The sequence below is a fragment of the Ochotona princeps genome, chromosome 5 (assembly GCF_030435755.1).
Source record: "Ochotona princeps isolate mOchPri1 chromosome 5, mOchPri1.hap1, whole genome shotgun sequence".
Taxonomy (NCBI): domain Eukaryota; kingdom Metazoa; phylum Chordata; class Mammalia; order Lagomorpha; family Ochotonidae; genus Ochotona; species Ochotona princeps.
Window position 1 is genome coordinate 59237343 of NC_080836.1, and position 12586 is coordinate 59249928.

A 12586-nucleotide genomic window follows, 5' to 3' on the forward strand; every position below is an offset into this window, starting at 1 on the left:
AATTTCTTCTCTAACCCATTGTTCGTTTAATAGCATATTGTTCAGCCTCCAGGAGTTTACATGTTTCCTGGGACATTTTGAGTTGTTGATTTCCAGTTTCACTCCGTGATGGTCTGAGAAGGTACATGGTACGATTCTGATATTTTTGTAATTAGTTAAACTTGCTTTGTGTCCTATTATGTGGTCTATCCTGGAGAAGGTGCCATGCACTGCTGAGAAGAAGGTGTAGTCTGTGGCCTTAGGATGAAATATTCTATAGACGTCTACTAGGTCCAGTTGTTCTATTGTGTGTGTGAGATCTGTGGTTTCTCTGTTGAGCTTTTGCTGCGTTGATCTATCTATTGGTGTTAGTGGGGTGTTCAGGTCTCCCAGAATTATCGTTTGTTCATCTATGTCTCCCTTTAAGTCCAAAAGTAGTTGTTTCACGTAGCTGGGTGCATCCGGGCTAGGAGCATAAATGTTAAGAATGGCGATTGGTTCTTGTTGGATCCTCCCTTTCAAGAAGATGTAGCGCCCTTCCCTATCCTTTTTGACATTTGTTACTTTGAAGTCCGTATCATCTGAGAATAGGACTGCCACACCAGCCTTTTTTTCTCGTCCATTGGCATGGAATATTTGTTTCCACCCTTTCACTTTAAGTTTCCTGAAGTTCCTTCTGGTTAGATGTGTTTCTTGCAAGCAGCATATAGTTGGGTCCTGATTTTTAACCCAGTCTGCTAATTGGTGCCTTTTGAGTGATGAATTTAAGCCATTTGTATTGAGGGTTAATATTGAGAAATTATAATTTTGCCGTGACATATGCCTGTGTTTTTGAGGTTGTTGGTAATTGATTGTCGTTTCTGTGGATGGACTTTATTGAGATCTCCCTGATTGCCATCCTTGCTTATGGCTTGCTTCCTTTTTCTCTGGGAGTAGCGCATTTCTAAGGAGATTTTGTAGAGTTGGTTTTGTGTTGGCATATTCTTCTAATTTCTCTTTGCTGTGGAAGTATCTAGTTTCGTTCTCGTATACAAATGAAATCTTTGCTGGGTAGAGTATTCTTGGTTGACAGTTGTTCTCTTTCAGTACTTGAAAGATTTTGTTCCACTCCCTTCTTGCCTGGAGCGTCTGTTCTGAGAAGTCGGCAGTGATTCTGATGGTCCTGCCCCTAAATGTAAGCTTCTCTTTGGTTCGTGCTAACCTTAGGATTCTTTCTTTGTATTCATTGGAGGGTAGCTTGATTACCACGTGTCTTGGGGAGGATCGTTTTGGGTCCACCCTGTGGGGAGTCCTCTGGCCTTCCTGAATTTGGATTGGGTTCATGTTCCAGGTATTTTGGAAGTTCTCCTGCATAATTTCCTCAAGTACTGGTTGTATGCCTGTCTCTCTTTCTACTCCTTCTGGGAGCCCCATTATTCTGATATTTGACTTCTTGATGTTGTCGTTCATCTCTTGGATCGTCTTGGTTGCCTTGTGTAGTTGTGACTCTAGTTGGTTAATAATCTGCCTGTTTTCATTCTGGGAATCTTCCAAGTCGGATATCCTGTCTTCTGCTGCTGTAATTCTGTTGCCTAAGCTCTCAACTTTGTTCTTCAAGTCTAGGATCTCGTTTTTGAGCGATTTTGTTTCTGTGACTATGTGGTTTTTAAAATCTTTGAGCTCGTCCCATCGCTTTTCATTGTCTCTGAAGAGTTTTATAATTATTTTTCTGAACTCCTTATCAGAGACGTCTTCAATTTCTTCATCTGTAATCTCTGCGATTGACCAAGCTTTATGGTGGCTTTTTGGGGCGGAGCAAGCTGTGTCTACGTCACTAACTCTCTTATTTCTTCCCATATTTGTGGCCCAAGGTGTTGTTGGATTCTCACCCTAGTCTAGTGTTTGTTTTTGAGAGACCCAGGCACCAGCTTGCTGAGGGGTCTCCAAGCGCTATCCTGTAGAGATCCGAGCGTGCAGGCGTGGAGTAGCAGGGTGCGGGAATTTTCAAGGCACTTTTGGTGCGTCTCCAGTACACTGGACCACAGGGCGCCACTTCCAAGGCCCAGCAGACTCAAAGCGCACTCTCAGCTTGTCCCCTACACGTATGAGACCACAGGACGTGGGGGAATGAAGGCACTCTGTGTGCGCCCCCTTTGCGCAGGAACACAGGGCACAGAGGATTCTAGGTGCTTTCTCAGTGTGTCCCCAGTGTCAGGGACTGCAGGGCGTGGAGGTTCCAGGCGCTCTTTGGGAACGCCTCCTGCACGCGGGTCCGCAGTGGTGGGCCATCCTTGACTGTTTTCCAGGCCACAGATAGGGAGCTAGATGGGAAGGGGGGTTGCTGGGAGTGGAACCTGTGCCCATATGGGATCCTGGTGCATGCAAGGCAAGGACTTTAGCCCCTAGACTGCCATGCCAGACCCAGACAGACAGACACTTAAATGTTAAGCAAAATTTCTGTTTATAGTCAGAAGGGGATATCCTAGGTTATAACCTACACTCGACCTTATTCTTCCAGATCATCACACAGTGTCCTCCCACAAATCATGTATTACCCAATGGACTTGATCATGTCTGAGCATTTTAGCTTCCACATCAGTGCTTTTGCTGGAATGAGTTCTGATTTCTGCATTGATTTCTCCACTGTTGATTGAAATTGAAAGTGATCTTTGTACTATCTGCAGCACTGTAGCTTTTGTTACCTGTGTGACTTATTTGCTATTACTGTAATGCTTAGAATGCAACCCAGAATACTTTAGTGTCTGGAATTCCTTTCTTGGTAATAAAATATGGTTCTCACTGCTTTTATTTTTCACTTGCTATGTCTAAAAGTTGCCTTCTTAGTTACTGAATTTTAAAAGAATAAAATTTTCTTTTCTTTTTTTTTTTTTTTGCTTTAGGGTCATTTCTCTGGAATGTGTTTAGGATGTGTTTGTTAAACACCTGGTGAACAAATAGATAAATATGTAAATGTGTAAAATCAATTACAAAGTAACATCTATATTACTTTCAAGTAAATAGTGCCTATTTAAATTATAGAAATAATTTTGCTGCTTGATGTTTTCCACAATACCAAAGCATTTCAGGCTAGTTACACACTTAGCATATTTGTATCTATTTGAGCTGGTTTGTATATGAGAGAACCAATTTTGTTGATTTTTTTTTAAGGTACAGACCTGCACATTTTAGTGTTTATATGGAAGTGTTAGTTTCAACTAGATATGCCATTATTTCTTCATGATCCACATGTAAATTCAGGTTCTTAATGTATTAATGCTTCATCTTTAAAGTATGTAGCAGTTAATTAGTTGCCCATTTACAATTCTTGTGAACTTCGCCTAAGATTCATGGGTAGATGTTTTCCTTAACAGCTCTAAATTCTTGGCGGTTAACTTTCTCAAGTTCCTCTTTTTGTCTGCTCCTCTTTTTCTGAATGCTGCCTTGTGTGCAAAGCTTCAAACGTTCTGTATTAATCCAGTAGCAGTGGATTTTGCAAATTTTGTAGGCTTCAATGAAGATATGGGGATTCTCCACTTGAATCCCATTGACACACTCAACCTTTCCTCCTAGTTCATCTCCATTTACCTATGTTTTATTTCTTTTTCTTTCTTTTTTTTTCTTTTGGTCTTCTCCACTTCTTTTGTTGTTAAACACTCCTCACTCCAGTTCTGTTATCTTTCAGCTATTATTACAAAGTTACTGCTACATTTTCCTAATACATGCAGTTTCTCCGTCTAACACATCAGTAGGTAGTCTTTTAATTACTCAGGGACCTCTAAGTAAAATCATCATCATAATGTCTAAAAAGCAAACATTGACAGTGGGTAGGATTTTATGGAATGTGAAAACCGAAAGCATTATAAAAAGGATAGTCTGTTAAAATAAGATGTAGTGCGTAGAATAGCAAGCATATTTACTAACTTGGGATCTATTAACTTCTGTTTTGTTAGTTATCCAAATTTTCATAGGATTTTCATTTGCTGAAGAACTATCTTCCATTGGATACTTTAAAATTTGTACAAGTAGGTTAAATTCACCCTCAAACATCCTATAGTGCACTGTTTTCATTTATTAACAAGGACACTGATTCACATTGAGGTGTCCTCTGTAAAGGCACACAGATAATTTGAGGTGCAACTCAGTGAATTTGCATTCCTTGTCATATTGTTGGAGATTAGTAGCTATGTTATTGGGCTTCGTCACTCATGACACTCTGAAATGAGCAAGTGTTGAAGTGTTTCTCCTAAGCAAGGAGCAATGTTGATGTCCTGATTGAGAGAAATCTGCTCTAAAAGCACCTATAATACATGAGATCTTTTAAAGTTGTTGCTAAAAAAACACAAAGAGGTTCTCCTTCAAAAATTTTGCTAAAGGAATAAAAACTCTGGTTTTGTATTTGGTCATCTCTGAATGACAGAAATAGCAAAAATCATGGCTGAGAAAATCTGCCATGTGCTGGGAGGAAAATAATATTATAATAAGGTGGTTTATGTGGAAAAAGAAAAGGCCTGTAAGTGTGAGGAAGTATTAGCATAAGTTTCTCACCAAAACAACCTGTGATCTCACTTTCCCTTTCTGTTACATAAACACTATTAGTATTGCTGCTAAGTTATAACTGTGTTGCAGTTAAGCAGTGGTCCTATTCCTTGGCTGTGTCAATTGTTTTTCAGATGGCTCTGCTGAAACTGCCTGAGGCACTCTTTCCCAAATGTGCTGGATCATATCTATCTATCTATCTATATATATATATATATATATATATTTTTTTTTAAATGAGTGATTCTTAAGGCCTGTCAACTCTTAGAAATACTGGTCTAAAGTCTGTCTCAGCAAATTTTTGAACAAGAACCATTGTGGGACGGAGAGAAGGTTGTTAAAAATGTGGATTCCATGAATCTTATTCCTATGTCCGTAATTCAGAAAATCTGGTACACGGATAGTAAATATTCTTTTTAAAATAAAATCCCCTGATAATTCTAAAACAGATAGTTTGAAATCTGCACATTCAGAAATGTTTGTCTCTGGATCATACCATTTAAATGCTTATTATCTTTGCTTTGGGTTTAAACCCATGTCTAGATAGCAAATTTTCCCCCAGAGACTTATTAACAATCATTGGCCTGAATGTTACTCATTTCTTTTCCACTTGAAAGACATGAAGTAAGTTTTTAAATAGAAATTTTCCTTTCTTTTCTTAATACCACATGTGTTACCCATTCCCAGGCATTGTCATTCTATACATATCTCTTTGCTTGTTTAAATACATCTAAGCATAGATAACCCTACACACTAGATACGTTTTCTACATAAAATATTTACATTCCTGTGTCTGAGTAGACAGATCTCACTTTATGGTTTTAAATCCCTGTTTAAATTCATGCATCCATCTTATAATCACACATGTGATTTTTGAGTAAAAGATTACTTATACATATAAGAGACTCTCTTTGGTGTCAATTTCAAGATTTCAATAATTTTTCTTGTTTTTTTTTAAGATTTATTTATTTTTATTACAAAGTCAGATATACAGAGAGGAGGAGAGACAGAGGGGAAGATCTTCCGTCCAATGATTCACTCCCTAAGTGACTGCAACAGCTGGTGGTGCACCAATCTGAAGCCAGGAACCAAGAACCTCTTACAGGTCTCCCATGCGGGTGCAGGGTCCCAAGGCTTTGGCCCATCCTCAACTGCTTTCCCAGGCCACAAGCAGGGAGCTGGATGGAAAGTGGAGCTGCTGGGATTAGAACCGGCGCCCATATGTGATCCTGGCGCATTTAAGGCGAGGACTTTAGCTGCTAGGCCATGGCGCTGGGCCCTTTTTTGTTATTTTAAGGTGGTTTCCCTAACCCTTTTCTCTTTCAGTTTACCTGTCTTCTAACGTAATTGAATATCTGATAACCTTGTTTTCAACCTTTTATTCCTTTTTGTAGACTCATAGCCACATACTCGTTTTCCCATCCAAGTACTAACCAGACCCAGCATTGCTTAGCTTCTGATATCAGATGAGATCATGCACGGGCATGCTGGTATGGCTGTAGACTACGTGTTGTGTTTGACTGTGTTTATTGATGTTTGTGTGTTAGCAAGTTAGAAAGAAACTTCAATACTAATTCCACAACTGTGAGGGGTGAGGCACTTATGAGGTGATTAGGTAAGGAAGGCTCTGTGATCATAAATATAGTTGTCATTACTTATTATGCTGGGAATGAGTTAATGATAAAAGAGTGAATTCCATCCCTTTCCCCTCTCTCTTCCTCATGTTCTTTTATTCTGCCTGTCTCTGCAGCAAGTCACAGTAAGAACACTCCTGACAGATGTAGCTGCTCAATCTTGGACTTCCCAGCCTCTAGAACCATCATTCAAATAGATTTCTGTTCATTTTAGATCTCCAATCTTAGATATTCTGTCATAGCAGCATAAAACACACTAAGAACCCTATAGAAGGAGTCCATGTGTGTCTATCATTCATCTGTTTATCTGTTTACATATGTAATTAATATATATGTATAATTAAACACTTTTGCACTTTGCTTTTCCTTTCAGCAATACTTTTTCTTTTTTTTTAGTTACTCTTTCAACATAGGTGGATAGCTATATTGTTTTCAGCTTTTTCTTTTTTTTCCCTGCATTTTTTAAATTGTATTTTTGACAATCTTTACATAGTTAATTAGGGTAATACTTTTTCACCATAACAATTATAATAGAACAATTCATTTTTTTTGAACTATATGTCATGGCACTATTCTTCATTTCTTCTTTACTGGTGAATATTGAGTTTGTTTCTAGCTTTTTTTGGCATGAACAAAAGCACAAGTAACATAATTATATTAATGATTCTTGTTACTGTAGAGTATGTTCTCAGGAACAGGAGAAAAAAGCCCAACAAATGTTGTTTTACACTTTCTAAGAAGTTTGCAATAATTAAGCATTTTCACCACCATTATATGATTGTCATATTTTCTAGCATCCTAGATAGTATTGTATGTCATTTCTTTACATTTTTGCCAGTCAAATGTATCTCAAACTTTACAAATTTATGACACATTTAACTTCTGTGTTTTTTTTGCCTTTTAGATTTGCTCATTAGTCAATTACTTGTATTCTTTGCTAATTTTTCTGAAGAGATTTTTTCTTATTAAGTTTATAAACATACATATACACATAATATAAAATAAATTACTTTTGCTTTTAGTCCCCATGTAAATAATTCTAGATAATTCTACATTAGAATAATTTCCTATGTTTGTTTATCTGATGCAGAGTTACAGAAAGAGGTGTGTGTGTGTGTGTGTGTGAGATGGGGGGGCGGGGAGAGAGAGAGAGAGAGGAAGGAGAGAGATCTTTTACCCATTGGTTCACTCCCCAAATGACTACAATGGCCAGAGGCAGGTTGGTCCAAAGCCAGGAGCCAGGAACTTCATCCTGTTCTCCCACCTGAGTGCAGAGACCCAAGCACTTGGGCCATCTTCTGTTGCTTTTATAGTCTATTTTTAAACAGTTCCTTTTATTGATACAGCTTTGATGTTTCTCTGTCTTGGTTAAGAAGACTTTCTTGCCCCTAAACTTGCTTTTTAAAAGTTTCCCTTGTGATTTTTTTTTTAAGATTTGATTTTTTTTCTCTGTCAATTATTTTTGTTTATGATATGAGAAAAAGGCTGTTTTGTTTTCTCCTGATTAGAGATATGATTTGTGTGCAGAAGTTAATAGACTCTCAATTTTTAAAGTGTCATTATGGAAAGACATTTCTATGGTTTTTATTGTACTCCCAAGTGTTTATTCCTATGCTGATACCGTATTAATTTGATTGTAGTAGTGTATTTTGATATAGGGAACAGTAAATCTACCTTATCATTTGTTTCTATTTACTTGGCTATTCTTGAACAATGGTAATTCCTTCATATAAAATTTAAGATTATTTTTGTCAATGCTAGAACTGTCCTTTTGGAATTCCAATTGTCATAGCATTAGTTCACATGACAATTTTGAGAAAATTAATGTGTTTTTATTTTAAATTATTTAAGAACATTGCTTATTTTCTCATTTTATCATGTTAGGAAGTTTCAATTAAAATAAAGCTAGGCTTGTTCAGTTATAATCTACATAAGTATATATATTTATATTCAGTAAAATACAACTTTAAGGGCATATTGTTTGATGAATTCCAACAAAATATATAGTCATTAATATCACTACAATCAAAATATCTGTTCTCACATTCACTGATATCTTTGAACTAGATTTGTCTCTCCCACGATATTTTTTAAAATAAAGGATATAGAATTTATCATTGCATTGACTTCCTTTCATTGACCAAACAGCATTTGAGGTATGTTGCATGTACCAGTGATGTATTTGTTTTAAATTGTGGAATTAATTGAATACTCATAGTTTGATTTTTCTGTTTAAAATGCAATAGGCACTCCCCCTACCCCACCCCAGTTTGTGGTGTTTGAAAACAAAGATGCTTTATATTTTGATATGTAAGTTTTGATGTGGAGGTATGTTTTCATTTATCGTGTGTTCTTGCCCAAGAAATTGGGTCTGGGGTTGGGTGGAGAGAGACGTACACTAAGTTGTTGGGTGTTAGTATTTTCCAGACCCAGCCCTAGTCACTCATGTCATTTGGGGAGGGAACAAAGCAGACAAGAACTATCTTTGTCTCTGTCTCCTTAGCTCTCAAATAAATGCATAAAAAGTTTTAAAAACCTTTAAACATGTCCAGGGATGTGCTTATTTTTATTTATTTTACACAATATTATTTTAATGTCTTCTAGTTTGTAGATAGCTACTTTTTTAAAGTTCTGAAAATAGTTTTATCCTTTGTTTCATTCTTTCTCATAGGAATATGTTACTATGGATTTGATCTCCATTCCTGGTTTTTTATGGTGCCTTCCTCCTGTCTTTATCCTTCCCTTTCTGTGAATTCAGTGTATTTTATAACACATACTTTCAGACCTTTTTGTATCAACAGAATGCGACTCTGCAGGGCAATGTCCTGTCTGTATATGTGGAAAGGAGTCACTATGATTTCTATGCAGGTGCTTTCCTGAGCAGCAATTGAGAACTAATATTCTACATCATGTTTCTGTTTACTTTAGCATTGATTCTGCACCCTATTGCCTCTGCTATGGATTTTTAATTTTGTTGTTTCAGTTCCCCTGAATTATTTTCTTATATCCACTTACACTGTTTTTGTTTTAGGCAGTGATCTTTCTTGTCATGTTAGTTCATCTCTTGTTTCAGAGTCAATAAAACCAAATGGAATCACATTTTCTTTTGTGTTCACAAGCATGTTTTTCCTCTAAATCTTACATTGACTGTTTGCTTCTTTTATGCTAAAATCTTTCAGCAGTTTTCTTGTGTTGGAGAACATGTAGCCAACGTTAACCTGGTCTTTGATCAGATGTGCTGATCTGCTTCAACCTCTTTTAGTGTATATAACTGAGCTGCCAGGTTTTCTTTCTCAAAATGCATACATGGGTCCTGGTGAAATATTTATTTTATAAATTCTTTAATTGATTGCGTTTTAAGATATAGAGAAATGGGTTTTTAAATCTGATTACCTGTTCTTTTGAATGTGAATAGATGGCTTTCTTTCTGAATAATATGGTGGAAGGTAATTTTATTCCCCTGTGAACAATGAGGACTTTTCTGTCTCTGCCCTTGTCAATCAGCTAGGAGGTACCAGGTTGCACTTTATTACAGACTGGACTCTACTTCTGGCCAACTTGCATTTCCTACTAAATGTATATGGAGGCATGGAGGTAGGAACTAATGCTAGCTGTCTTGGAAAATGTATCTTACATGTGAAGGGGACAGTGGTATTGACTGTATTTATAGACATTAAAAGTTGTTGGAAGTGATTGCAAGGTTTTTCTTTTATAATTTCTTTCTCGCCATGTTGCTGGTTCAAAAACGTAAACCAGCACTATTTCTTAAAACTATGCGGGGCATACAATATAATTTAAAATGTTCTATCAGATATATTTCAAAAATGTAACTGCTGATAAGGAAAATTAATTCTGACAGTATGTGTAACTCAATATAAAATGTCATTTAAAAATGTAGGCAATACAGAAATTATTCATGAGTCATTGTGTACCCTTATTTTTATTTAAAGTCTAAAATATAACATATTTTACACTTAAATTTCCATTAGCAATAGTTGCATTTTACCTTTTCCTCTATTTTCCTTACTCTGTTTGGACAAATATATTTTAGGACAGATGCTTGACCTAATGTTTAAGATGCTCACATCCTGTATCGGAGCATCTGGATTGAGACACAGTCCCTGAATCCAACTTTCTATTAATGCAGATCTGAGAAGCAACGGAAGGTGCAGGTGATTCCTGCTATCCTATTAGATGTGGATTGAATTCCAAGCTCTAGGCATTGGTGTGACCCTGTTTGGGATATTGTGGGCATTTTCAGGAGTAAACTAATAGGTCGATAATTGTTTTCTGTGTCTCTGTGTGTGTTTCTTTGTCTCACAAATAATAATATAAAGGATTAACCCCATTTCCCAGTGCTCACGAAACATATTCTGCTAGTGCATAGCTAGATCTGAGCATTGATCTCTTTTTTAAAAAAATCAGTTTATCTGTACAATCTATGGCAGATTTTCTTACAGCAGTCTAGTGACATTATTACAGGTGGCAGTTTGTTACTGGTACTGGTACAACTGTATACTTCTTTCAATATTTTTATTACTATTTTTTTCTGAGAAGTCTAGCCAACCATCGTTACCTCTCAGAGGAGGTGGGCAAAACTTCAGTTATTTGTCTCAGTAGTAAATCTAACAAAAATTCTAATAATAACTTCTGTGCTATAAAAATTATTTAATATCCATATACTTTGTTGATTTAACAGTGTTATTCTTAGAGATCTTTGTAACTTGAATGATTTATTTCTCTCAAATCCTAAAAAGTCCTAGCATTCATATGCCAGTAGCTGATAAAGAATTTAAAATTTTTACTTTTCCTGGAATATCAGTTCTTTAACTCTTACCTTGAAGAGTATAATAACCTGTTATTCTTACACTAACCAAAGTGAGAAGGCAGATTGCAAGTAAAAATATTTACTGACATCTGATTCTTCATGTGCTCCTTTTAGTTTTTCATTTGTTGGGACCCTCAAACCTGCTCAACTTTTAAATAGCACAACTTTGTACTTTAAACAGATAAAAAATATCTAGTTGTACAAAAGAGTCTTGCTAAAAGAATCAGTAGCCATTATCTAAGGAACTGTTGTATAAAATTTATAATATATTTCAGGCTGTAATCATGTTATAATCAAGTCGTTGCCATATTTGCTCTGATTATAGGTTAAATGCTCCTAGATCACTTTATGTACCAACTCGTTTATATGTAACTTAATACTTCACCTTACAGTATTCTTAGAAATACAAGCAATATATTGTGTTAGGAAAGAAAAAGTTAACATCAATGAATCCTCTGAAACATCTCTAAGTCCTTTTTGTTAAAGATGTACTTTTATTAGGAAGAGATTTTTAGAAAGAAGGAGAGACAGAGAGTAAGATCTTCCATGTGCTTGTTCACTCCCCAAATGGTCACACTGGCCGGAGCTGAGCAAGTGTGAAACCAAGATCCAGGCGCTTCTTCCAGCTCTCCTACATGGGTGCTTTGGGCCATCTTCTGCTGCTTCCCTAGGCCATGAGCAGAGAGCTGCATGGAAGGTGGTGCAACTGGAACTCAAACTGATGCCCATATGGGATTCCCACGCTTCCAGGCAGAAGATTCACCAGTTGAGTCTTCATGCCAACCCCTCTCTCTCTAACTCTTGAACATACTGAACAGGTTGCAGAAAACTGGTCTAGCTTATAACAAGATGTGGCATACTAAGATGTAACATAATGGGTTGAACTGGGCAGGACATGGCATAATTTTCTTGTCCTATGTGCAATCAAACAATCCTCTGTGTTTGTGGCACAAGGACTCAGAGTGGAAATGCTAAAAAGATAGAAAACAAAGGACTCCCTTCAATAATGTAGAGTGTTTTGCTAACCTAGCTGTGAAACCAGGCTGAGCTAGAAATCAAGTATGATAAAAATAAGAAACATGAAATATTTTATTGATTAGTCAGGAGAAAAATGGGTACTGCCACCAAGGCCACACAGAAGGCCAAGTGGCTGGAGATGTCTGCGACCAGTCTGGGGAGTGTGGTGAGAAACAGCTCCCCACAACAGGCCACAGAATAACTTCTGTGTTTTCTAAAGTTCCAGCTGTGTGCAAGGAATGGGAGATAAGAAGGCAGGATGAGCTCACCACACAGAAAATTGTTTTTAAAAAAGATTTATTTGAAAGGCAGAGAGGAGAGGGAGGGTAAAGAGAGTGGAAAGGCAGAGAGGAGAGAGGAAAGGAGAGAGTGGAGAGGGAGAGAGGGAGAAAGCAAAGAGGGGAGAGGAGAGAGATCTTCCATCCTTTGGTATTTTCTCCAAATGTCTCCAATGGCCTGTTAGACTGAAGCTGGGAGTGTGAACCTTGTCCAGGTCTCGCACATGGGTACAGGGGCCCTAGTGCCTGGGTCTTCGGCTGCTGCTTTTCTGGGTCATCAGTAGGGAGCTTGATTTAAAATATTTTAAACTGTTAAAATTTTAAAGTAAAAAAAT